Here is an 11,324-nt window from a genome sequence, read left to right as displayed (position 1 = left end):
CTTGTCTAATTCTAATTTTTATATACTTATTTTTGTCTTTGAGACTCTCTATTTTTAAATTTTTTTTCATAATCCTCTTGTTTCTTTCTTAAATGGTTTTGATTTTTGATTTTTTTAGTTTTTCCTCAATGGTTTTTTATTTGATTTTTAAGTTCTTTTTTGAGTTCTATAAATTCTCTCTGGGTAGAGAGCCACTTCACATTATTCTTTGGGATAGAAACTTTTTTTATTTCAGTGTCCTCCTCTGAAAATGAACCCGAGTCTTCCTTTTCCCGTACTATATTTCTATGGTGGGGGTCTTTCTTTTATGTCTACTCATTTTTTTTAAATAAGAGCTATTAGTGAATGGCTGAGTAACTTGTAGTATATAAAAATAATAGAATATTAATGTTTTATAAGAAGTGATAAACTGATTTCAGAAAAGTCCAGGAGAAACAGGAAAACATTGTATAGAACAATAGCAAGATTGTGTGATGATCACTTATGATAGACTTAGGTATTCTTAGCAATTCAGTGTTCCAAAGCACTTCCAATACATTTTGAAAAATGTCATCCACATCCACAGAGAGAACTATGGAAGCTGAATGCAAATTGAACCATTTTATTTTCATTTTTTTTCTTTCTCATGGTTATTTCCTTTTGGTTCTGATTTTTCTCTGCCCACAGGACTCATGGAAATATATAAAACATTAATGTACATATATAATCAACAAGAATTTAAAAATAGCTTTCATGTAACTATTGTTCTTTGTCCTTTGTTCTTGAAGAGGACCATGATCTGAGGGAAGTGATGTAATGACATGCAATGGATGGAATTTAAGTGACAGAGAGCTGTGCAAGGTCACTTGCTTCACATTCTTCTTCAGAGCCATCTGGTCTAGTGGAAAGATATAGATTGAGATGACTGGAAATGGCCCTGAATGAAATGAGAGAACTTGACCTTTTTAAGCTAAGATCTCCAACAGGTACAGGTCAATAACCAATAAGGGTTTTAAAACAAGCTTTCTTTTAGAAAACAATTGGAAGTAAATAGCAATAAATTAAGAACATCACAAAAATAAAATTAATTACATTTTATTAGAAAGGAAATGACATTTTATTGATGTGGAAATGCTTCCAGAAGTTATCATTTGGGGGCACTTAGGTGGCGAAGTGGATAGAGCATCAGCCCTGAAGTCAGGAGGACCTGAGGAAAAAAAAAAAAAAAAAAGTTCTCATTTGTGCCCAAACTATCTACTTGTTAGAGCACAGATCAGAAGTATTCAAATTTAGAAAGGTATTAATTATAAAAAAGATATAGTGTGCAATTAAAAAAAGAGAAACTTCCAGGCTAACATACTTAAATGCGTTATTTATGCAAAAAAAAAAAAAATGAGATCTGAGTGAAAGAACTGACACAATGTCAATTATGATAATTTCATATAGAAATTTAACCACAGTAAATCAAATGCCAGAATGAGATCAAAGAAACCTGAAAAATGCCAATTGACTTACTTGCCAGGCAGAGAGAGATGGTAGCCAAGGGCAATGCAGGTTTAGAATATAAACTTGTTTGTGTATTCTTATGGAGAAGGTGTGTGCAGGTTTATGGGCAGGGTTACTTCAATAAAATAGAGGGAAGTAGTAAAGAACAAAATCAGTTTAAAAAAACGTGACTAAGCAGTCATTCCAAAAGCATTAAAGATGGAACCTAGAGGGAGAACAGAAAATAGGCAAAAAATATTTGCAGTGGTTTTGGGTTTTTTTTTTTTTTTTTTATATACAGCAAATCTTTTTCATCAACAAAAGAAGTAGAACCAATTCATTTGGACTTCAAAATCACAGTTCTGGAAATACCTGTAGAGGAGATAGCAAGAGCATTTTTTTTCCCAATTTAACAGGCATTTATTAAACACTTGCTCTATACAAAGAACTGAAGATACAAAGACAAAAATGAGAGCTCCCGCCCTCATGGAGCTTATGTTTTATTGGGTAAAATACAGCAGAGTTCAAGTCTTCCACCTCCATTTCTCCACTACTCTGACTTTCTTTTCATATAATATATACTGATGGTCTCAGACCTTCATATCTATATACACAAAATCTCTCAAATATCAAGGATTCTAGGAAAAAATTTAATGAGGAAATTTAATAGGATCCTAGACCTAGAGATGGAAAAGGACCTCAGAGGCATCTGATTCAAATTCCTCATTACACAGTTGAGGAAACTGAGCCATAGGGAGGTTAACTAATTTGCCTAGGGTAATAAATATCAAAGATAGGATTTGAACCCAGGATAGCAAGAGCATTAAAGAGAACAAAGTCAGGAAATCCATTAAGATGAAAGGAAACAAGCATTTATTAAATACCTACTATGTGTCAGACCCTTTACAAATGCCATCTCATTTGATCCTCTGCACCACCTTGGGATGTAGGTGCTCTCTGCAGTTGAGGAAAGAGAAGTAGGCATAAATTAAGCAATTTGTGCAGTCATACAACTAGGAAAGTGAGATCAGATTTGAACTCCAGATCTATGGCTAAGCATTGCACCACTTGGACCAAGAATACATGGAAGAGAAGTGCCAGATTTCATCATTATTATTATTATTTTTTGTTTTATCATTTCTTTCTTTCTTTTTTTTATAATTTTTTGACAGTATATATGCATGAGTAATTTTTTTATAATATTATCCCTTGTATTCATTTTTCCAAATTATCCCCTCCCTCCCTCCACTCCCTCCCCTTGATGACAGGCAATCCCATACATTTTACATGTGTTACAATATAACCCAGATATAATATATGTGTGTAAATACCATTTTCTTGTTGCATGTTCAGTATTAGATTCTGAAGGTGTAAGTAACCTGGGTAGAGAGACAGTAGTGCTAACAATTTACATTCACTTCCCAGTGTTCCTTCTCTGGGTGTAGCTACCTCTGTCCATCATTGATCAACTGGAAGTGAGTTGGATCTTCTTTATGTTGAAGATTTCCACTTCCATCAGAATACATCTTCATACAGCATTGAAGTGTACAGCGATCTCCTGGTCCTGCTCATTTCACTCAGCATCAGTTGATGTAAGTCTCTCCAAGCCTCTCTGTATTCCTCCTGCTGGTCATTTCTTACAGAGCAATAGTATTCCATAACCTTCATATACCACAATTTACCCAACCATTCTCCAATTGATGGACATCCATTCATCTTCCAGTTTCTAGCTACTACAAAAAGAGCTGCCACAAACATTTTGGCACATACAGGTCCCTTTCTGCTCTTTAGTATTTCTTTGGGGTATAAGCCCAGTAGTAACACTGCTGGATCCAAAGGGTATGCACAGTTTGATAACTTTTTGAGCATAGTTTCAAATTGCTCTCCAGAATGGTTGGATTCTTTCACAAGTCCACCAACAATGTATCAGTGTCCCAGTTTTCCCACATCCCCTCCAACATTCATCATTATTTGTTCCTGTCATCTTAGCCAGAGATTTCATCATTATGAAGCCATTGCAGGATAGATTTGGGGCTATTTGAAGTCGGGCATGTGCCAAAGGTATGAATTAAGGAATCTCAGATATTATTAAGTGACTTGACTAATACTACATAATTTTTTGAGGCAAAGTTAACTTTCCCAGGATCACACAGCCAGTGTCTGAAGCCAGATTTGTGAGCTCAGGTTCTCTTGACTTTAGGACCAGTATGGTATCCACTGCAGCTATCTAGCTGCCCCCCCCCCACATGGTTAAATTTTTGAGTACTGGAACACACAGCTCTGTTGGGTCTCCAGACCCCCAAGTACAGAACCGTTTCTGCTGTCCTATGATAGCTCCCCACCATGTTTCAGCCAGATGGGTATGGGAGGAGCCAACAATCCCTAACCCTTGGCAGAAACTTAGCATCTGTGCTACTCTCCTAGTGTACCTTCTTGCTGTGCTCAAAAGAAATTGCCGCCGTCATAGATTTCTCCATCCACCTGATAAGAGTCCTTCAATCCATCTGTGCTTGTGATGATGACCATTTGAGTTTTCACTGTTCTTGACATTCTATAATAAGTGACCAGCTAGCGTTCTATGGACAAAATTACCAAATGTGTAATTCACAGCAGCCTGCAATCATGATGAAAGACCATTTAACCTATGTGTCAACCACAGCTTTGCAGAAACTATTGGATGAGTCCCAGAGCTTGAAAGTCTGCCAACTTCATATCAATAGTCATGTTTTTGGATCTGACCTTTGTCCAGAAGCTACTAAATACCTCCTGATCTTTAAATCCTTTAAATTTAGCTGCATTGCAGATTTCTCTATTTTCTCTTAGAAACCTCTTAGAATTGTAAGATCACTCCAGTTCAGGAATTCATATCTCAGAAGTATCCTCTGATCTTAGAGCCTCTCCCCATAATTAATGGCTCTTTTAAGAATCTCCATGCAAGGAGAGGGTTCAGGTCTCCAGTTCTATTTCTTACCAGGATATATTCTTCACTTATCTACCATGGACCCTATATATAAGGTGACTTACCCTCATCTTCCTCTGGCCTTCCAAAACTTTTTATTTGTTGTCTTTCTCCATTGGAATGTAAGTTCCTTGAGAGTAGACACTAATTTTCTTTTTTCTTGTATTTGTATTTGTGAAGCTTAGTAAAATGCCTGGTATATAGTAGGCCTTAAAAATTGCTTGTTGACTGAATAATAATAATTGCTTTTTGTTATGCTTAGCATTCTATGCTTAATGTCAGTTATCTAAAACAGGCTTTCTACAACTTTTTCCACCTGCAACCCCTTTTTTCACCAGAGAAATTTTTATGTGACCCGGAGTATATCAGTATGTAAAATAAGTACACAAATCAAACGTTTGCTGATAATAAATCATAATTTTGTGACCTCCATGTTCAGTTACATTACCTCCTATGGATGATCCACAGTTTTAGAAGCTTCAATCTAAAAACAATAAAGGCTTTAATCTTCATCTTTACCTTTGGCCAGCAAACATGCAGTTAGAGCCCACAAACTCATTTAAATTTAATAAGAATAGAAGGAAGAAGGAATTTAATGGAGAACCTTGAAGAGCAGGCTAGGACTTCAATCAGTGAGTGGCAAGGTGAGAAATTTAATCAGTGATTTAAATTTCAGACTGGAAGAGTACAGTTGCCTACAACACTATTAACCACTACCTTAGATATCCTTTTCTATCTTTGTTTTTCATCATGTCACTTCATCGCTCAAGAGTCCACAGTGGTTGCCACAGCCTGATGGAAGTCCTAGCCTGCTCTTCAAGGTTCTCATTAAATTCCTTCTTCCTTCTATTCTTATTAAATTTTGTTTCTCCTTTCCCTCTACTAGAGTCTCTCCACCCTAGATATTTTAACTTCCTTACTGATTTCCACACATGACTTGCTTGTTCTTTGCTCCTGTTTCATTTTTCATTTTTCCTTCCTATTCTTTTCTTCCAATGTTTTTTTTGTTTGTTTGTTTTTGTTTCCATCAGAAATATTCTCCTTGTTTCCAATCTCTTTTTTGCCAAGTTGGGCTCCTTATTATTAGTAAGATCTAACTGGAGATGCATTTCCTCTAAGAAGCTCACCCTAAATAATTCTTGTGTCCCCTAACTACTTCCTTACCCACCATTTATTCTGTTACAGGATTCTACATTTACAAGTAAGTTGCCTTGCCATTGAATACTGGCAATTTCCTTTACGTGAATCTTCTCTTCCTCAATCAGATGACAAACACTTTAAACTCAGAGCTGAGGCTTTCTCCTTTTTCCTCTTATTGTGCATTGTCAGGATGTTCAGTAGCCACAATGCTGGACCTACAGGAAGATCAGATTTCAAATCTCATCTTAAATATTCACTAGCAAGTGATCCTGATGAGTCATGTAACCTCTGTTTACCTTAATCCACTGGAGAAGGAAATGGAAAACTACTCCAGTATCTTTACCAAGAAAACCTCAAATGGAATCATGAAGTGTCCAACAAGACTGGAATAATGATAAGAAAATTGCTGTGTACTACAGCCTTGGAGGCTTGGACTGGATAAGCTCTAAGCTCTAAACTTATGATGTTATCTGACGGGGGTTCAAATGAGGCAGCTCTTCGGAATTATGGATAAACTATTGTTCTTGGAGTAAGGAAGATCTATATTTGAAGCCTGACTCAGATGCTTCCTAGTTGTGTGAACTTATGAAAATCATGAATCTCTTTTAGCTTCCAGTTTCTTGAATCATGAGTCTAACTATAGCATCTATTTCAGAGGGCTAGTCAAAGATCAGATGAGATAGTATATGTGAACCACTTTGCAATCCTTTAAATGCTAGATACATGCTACAGCTATTATTAAGAGAAAGATAGGTTACATTGCATTGGACGAATCAAGGAAAGCTGGTTCTTCAAGAAAGGTTAAAATTTCAATGAACAGAGATATGAGTAGAAGTTAGGTGATGCAGTGGATTCTGGGCCTGGAATCAGAAAAACCTGAGTTCAGATTCAGCCTCAAACATTTTCTATTTGTGTGACTCTAAGTCACTTAATCTTATTTGCTTCAGTTCCTTCATCTGTAAAATGAGCTGGAGAAAGAAATGGCAAACGACTCTAACATTTTTGCCAAGAGAATCCCAAATGGGGTCATGAAGAGTTGGACACAACTGAAATGACTGAACAACTTTCCATCTGGAATGAAATTGGTTTCTTCAAGCATTTGAAGGGTTATTCACAGAGGAGGGATTAGTTTTATTTTGCTCAATTCCAGAGGGCAGAACTGGATAAGTGGAAATTTTAGAGAGGCAGATTTTGGCCCCTTGTGAAGAAAAAACTTTTCAATTAGAACTGTCCAAAACTGGAATGGTCCCTCTTGAGAGGATGGAGGGGAGGAGAGAGTGAATCTCCTCATTAGAGGCAGATTTCCAACAAAGTTGGATGACATCTCCCCCAATATGCTATAAAGAGGTTCTTATTAGATTGGTGTTGGACTAGGTGACCCCTTTCAGATCTGAGTTCCTAAGTTTCTGTTAGTCTGTGGAAGAGGTACACAAGCAAAAGTATGGAGATAGAAAAGCATATTGTATGTTCATGGCCAGCTTGCAGTCTGATTTGGTTGGACTCTTTGGTACATGTATGGAGAAGAATCATGAAAATATTAATTAAGCAATTAATTAAAATATTGTATTGAATGCCAGAATGAGGAGTATGGACCATATCTGTAAGCAGGAAAAAGCTTTTGAAGGCTTTTGAAGGCTTTTGGTTAGAGTAGTTTAAATGAAAGAACAGAAATGTAATTCAAAAAAATTTTAAAACTCTTGTATTAGATACAATTCAGTCCCTGATGGAGACATATATATTGTTTTGTTCACTAGTTTTTCAGTTGTATTCAACTCTTTATTCAACTTTAGTCAACATCTTCAACCATACCTCATATGGTATTTTCTTAGCAAAGATACTGGAGTGGTTTTCCCTCATTTTACAGATTATTAGGGTTAAGTGACTTGCCCAGGGTCACACAACTAAAAAGTGTCTGAGGCCAGATTTGGACTCAGGAAGATAAGTTTTCCTGACTCTAAACCCAGAACTTTATCTAGTATATCACCCACCTCTCCCACATGTACAGTAAGCCATTTAACATATAAAATCATATGAAACTTCTATACTATAATACACAGAAGCATATATATCTACTATCATTTACATAAAATAGGATGAAAAAGGTCCAATGGCATGTTGTCTTAGATTCTTTTGAAGAAGATCCGTGACAGGACTTTTTTCATCCTCATAACTGACTTGTTTATTTATCCATTCCTAATGAGAATTCACTGACAGGATTGCTTCCAAACAACTCTAATGTGAAGTAAATATTTTGATAAGAATTCCAACTTATTATTGACAGCTCCAATGTAGGGCAGCCTGGATAGGTTGGCAAGCAATCTCATGAGAAGGCATGGTTGTGCCCACTGAGAAGACTGGCTGGCATATGTTTTAAATGTTCATGATTGAGGTAGCAGTCTTCTGAGACCATTCATTCCATGCCTGCCCCTGAATATATTCTGCCATAGAGCTGGTCTTTATGTCTCAGGGGAAGAAGATAAACAATGAAATTCTTCAGATCCTACTCAGAAAAATTTTTCACCTATTTCAGATGACTGTTTGAAGTCCCTAGCACCTGCCATTCATAGATGCTCAGAGTGAGTGGTACTTAGGGACATTTACTGAATTTGATCCAGCCATGGGGAAATTTCTATTTCATTTCTTTCTATTTCGTTTGATTTAAGAAAGAGATGAGCAAAGTTAGAGAATCTGTTCCCAATGTTCATATGGACTATTTGTGCCTGATCTACAGTAGAGTATTCTGAGTGCATATTCATCTAATCAGCTGCAATTTGTAGTTGATGCTTCATACATATTGATTCTATTGGTTATTGTCCTACATTCTCAAAAAGGACCTAAATGATGTCAACTACACCCAAGTGACTATACTAGATTTGGGTGATTTAGGAACAAAAATGAGTTGTCTTTGAGGAGTTTTCATTTTATTGAAGGAATACAAATGTATTATGTAAATAAGCAAATACAAAGCAGATGAAATAAATACAAAGTAATTTCAAGGAAGAATATGTGCTAATGACCTATAGGATCCAGAAAATCCAAATATGGAAATTCAATTGAATTTTGAATAAAAATAGGGATTCTACCAGGATGGAAAAGAGGAATGTGTTCCAGGAATAGGGGACCCCCATATAAAGGGACATAAGTAAAAGATGTATTATTGTATATGAGGAATAGCTAACCAGCTAAGGAATAGAGGGTGCATTAAGGGGAACAATATGAAGTGAAGTGAAAGATAGAAGGAATTACATAACAGAAGGCTTTAAATGTCAGGTCAAAGAGTTTCTTTTTTATTATAAAAACAATAGGGAGCCATTGAAGATTTTTGAAGAGGTGGGGTGACATATTCCCATTTATACTTAAGTAATATCAATTTGACTGCTGAGTGGAGGACAGTTAATAGAGGTGAAAGATTATAAACATGGAGACCATTTGGAAGACTGTTGCAATAATCCAGGTATGAGTTAGTTAGTTAATGAGTCTTTTGAAAGCCTTTATTATGTACTATGTGTAATATTTTAGAAATTTAAGAGATATAATTTCTGGCTAATAAATCATTTTATTAACAATACTAGTATTTTAATAAAAGAGGTCAGTGGAACATTTTTTAAAGAGAAAAATAGCCTTTATTTAGAACACAAAACAATAGATGAGTGTATGCGATTTGCTATCATGACTTTTCCTAAAAATTTCCATGACAAAAGCCATAATTCTAAAGCTTTCCAAGTATGGGTTCCAACAGGAAATAGCTATTTATGGTTTGGCAGTGACAGCAACACAATGCATGATTTCAGAGTACTATTCAGTTATTTACAACTTTAGTGAAAATCTTGCCCATATTAATCTTTGATCCAGTTTCAATGGATTTAGAGATATGCAATTTGAATCACACTCACACTAAATGCAAGTATCAAGTAATCATAATAGATGAGTGGATTTTTTTTTTTTTTACAAATAGACTTAAAGAATCTTATCAGTTCATAAAAGCAGTTACTAACTATGCCTTGTTTTATGGTGTTTAATAAAAAGGTGTCCTTAAAAACAAAAGTCAAGGAATCTTTGATCTGATAGAAACAATTTCAGCGATTCACAACCTGCTGAATTAACACTTCTCATCACAAAGATCCCAAGAATGCATGTGGAGAACAAACATTATTCAATCTCATGGTTAATTTAAACATGCACAAGAATACTTAACATAGACTTTTGTTAAGAGAATTAGGAAACTAAGGCAAAGTTTTCTGCTGCTTGCTATTTATGAAGGACCAATGTTTCTTTCCACTGTCCTTGAATCCTGGAAAATAAACTGTGTCTCATTTATTGCTTATTTAACATTACATTTTTTACAGAGCATTTAGTACCTGCTACAGAAAACAATTACAAGTAATTTATTTTTGCGAATAATTTAATATGAAATGATACAAATAAAATTTGTATAAACATAAATCCACATTTATCTTAACACAAATGGCAAAGGACAAAGCAAAAATAAGAAAAATTAATTGGCCACTATATACAACTAGACACAGTTGTTTCCATATGCTAAAAGCCTTTTTATAAAATAGTTACCTCAGATCAATAGAAGACCATTCCCCACTCAATATTGCCATCCTGTGAAATAAGCTGCCAAACCTTTTGTTCCTGTTTTCACCATCATAGACACTATTGATCATAATAGTTGTTAAAGCCCTGGTTCCAGTTTTGGCCCTGACTTGGCAACTTGATTAAATAGGAGCAGGTGTAGAGAAAAAGAGAGTCAAAGATAACTTTAAAAGTAGTGAATCTGAATGACTATGAATGAAATAGGGGAATTTGGAGAAGGGATGGGTTTATTGGAAAATAAAGAGTTTTTAAGGATTTTATCATATTCGCTCTAATCATTTCAGGGTTAACAAAACTGAAAAAGGAGGGTAAAAGTGAGTCTATCTGGGGCTGATTCAGGCCTTGACCGAACCAAGCTGGCTCTTTTTCATACCCATTCCAGTTGCACTATCAGCATTTCACCTGGTTTTCCAGCAGCGGTCAGTAGGGCAAAGATTACATGCTTAGACTGTGAGTAGTAACAACTGTTGTTCTCACACAGACATAAAATTCAAACTTTTGGGGCAGTCATGGGAGTGGAAGAGGGAGAGGCTCATAAAAGAACTCAGCTCTGTTTTGGAGTCACTTAATTTCTCCTTCCCTATGGCTTTATTTCTTTGTCTAGTAAACAGATACTGTTATTTTTACTTGCCAGTAGCTCCTTCCTACTTACTTTATAGGTGAAAGTAGTCATATTTGCAAAGAGAGTTGGACCTCAAGAGAATTCAAAGATGCACTCTACCTAGGGACACAATTTTCTCAGATGACTGATTTTAGTGCATTTTTAGCAATTTAACTAATAGCTAAATATAATCATATCTTGTTGAAATGAAAACATTCTGGCTAGATGGCAGAGCTCCAGAAGCCCTGCCTTTGGATTGGCCAGCAGGGTATAATGAATTTCCATCACCTTGCAGTGCTTAACTGGAGTACATGGAACCATTCCAGTCCTGTAGACAGTAATTTGCTTTGCCTTGATATCATTCAATCTCCATGTTTGTTTCAACTCTTCCTCTAGACCCACATGTTTATTGGTCTTCTCAGCATCTGTTCCTAGAATATTTCTGCTTAGAGGAGCAAGAGCATCAATAAAACCCACTGTTTTAATAAATTTATCAAATGGCAGAATAGCTGATCCACTGACCAGAATAAGTTGATGTTCTTTCCCAACACATATTGTGGT

The 11,324-nt window shown here is 35.7% G+C and overlaps 1 long non-coding RNA gene across 1 annotated transcript in view; it reads right to left on the bottom strand.

Annotated features, from left to right (window-relative positions):
- Positions 1-1,058: 1,058 nt before the first annotated feature.
- Positions 1,059-11,324, bottom strand: part of LOC141544523 (uncharacterized) — a 165,212-nt gene continuing 154,946 nt past the window's right edge. Inside the window, exons 5-6 of the long non-coding RNA XR_012482637.1 lie at positions 2,353-2,421; positions 1,059-1,186 (exon numbers count right to left, since the gene is read on the bottom strand). This is a non-coding gene — a long non-coding RNA (uncharacterized LOC141544523). The remainder of the gene's footprint in view (positions 1,187-2,352; positions 2,422-11,324) is intronic.

The sequence above is a fragment of the Sminthopsis crassicaudata genome, chromosome 1 (assembly GCF_048593235.1).
Source record: "Sminthopsis crassicaudata isolate SCR6 chromosome 1, ASM4859323v1, whole genome shotgun sequence".
Lineage (NCBI taxonomy): Eukaryota > Metazoa > Chordata > Mammalia > Dasyuromorphia > Dasyuridae > Sminthopsis > Sminthopsis crassicaudata.
The sequence above is the reverse complement of the archived record's forward strand: the minus strand, read 5'-3'. Positions and strand labels throughout refer to the sequence as shown.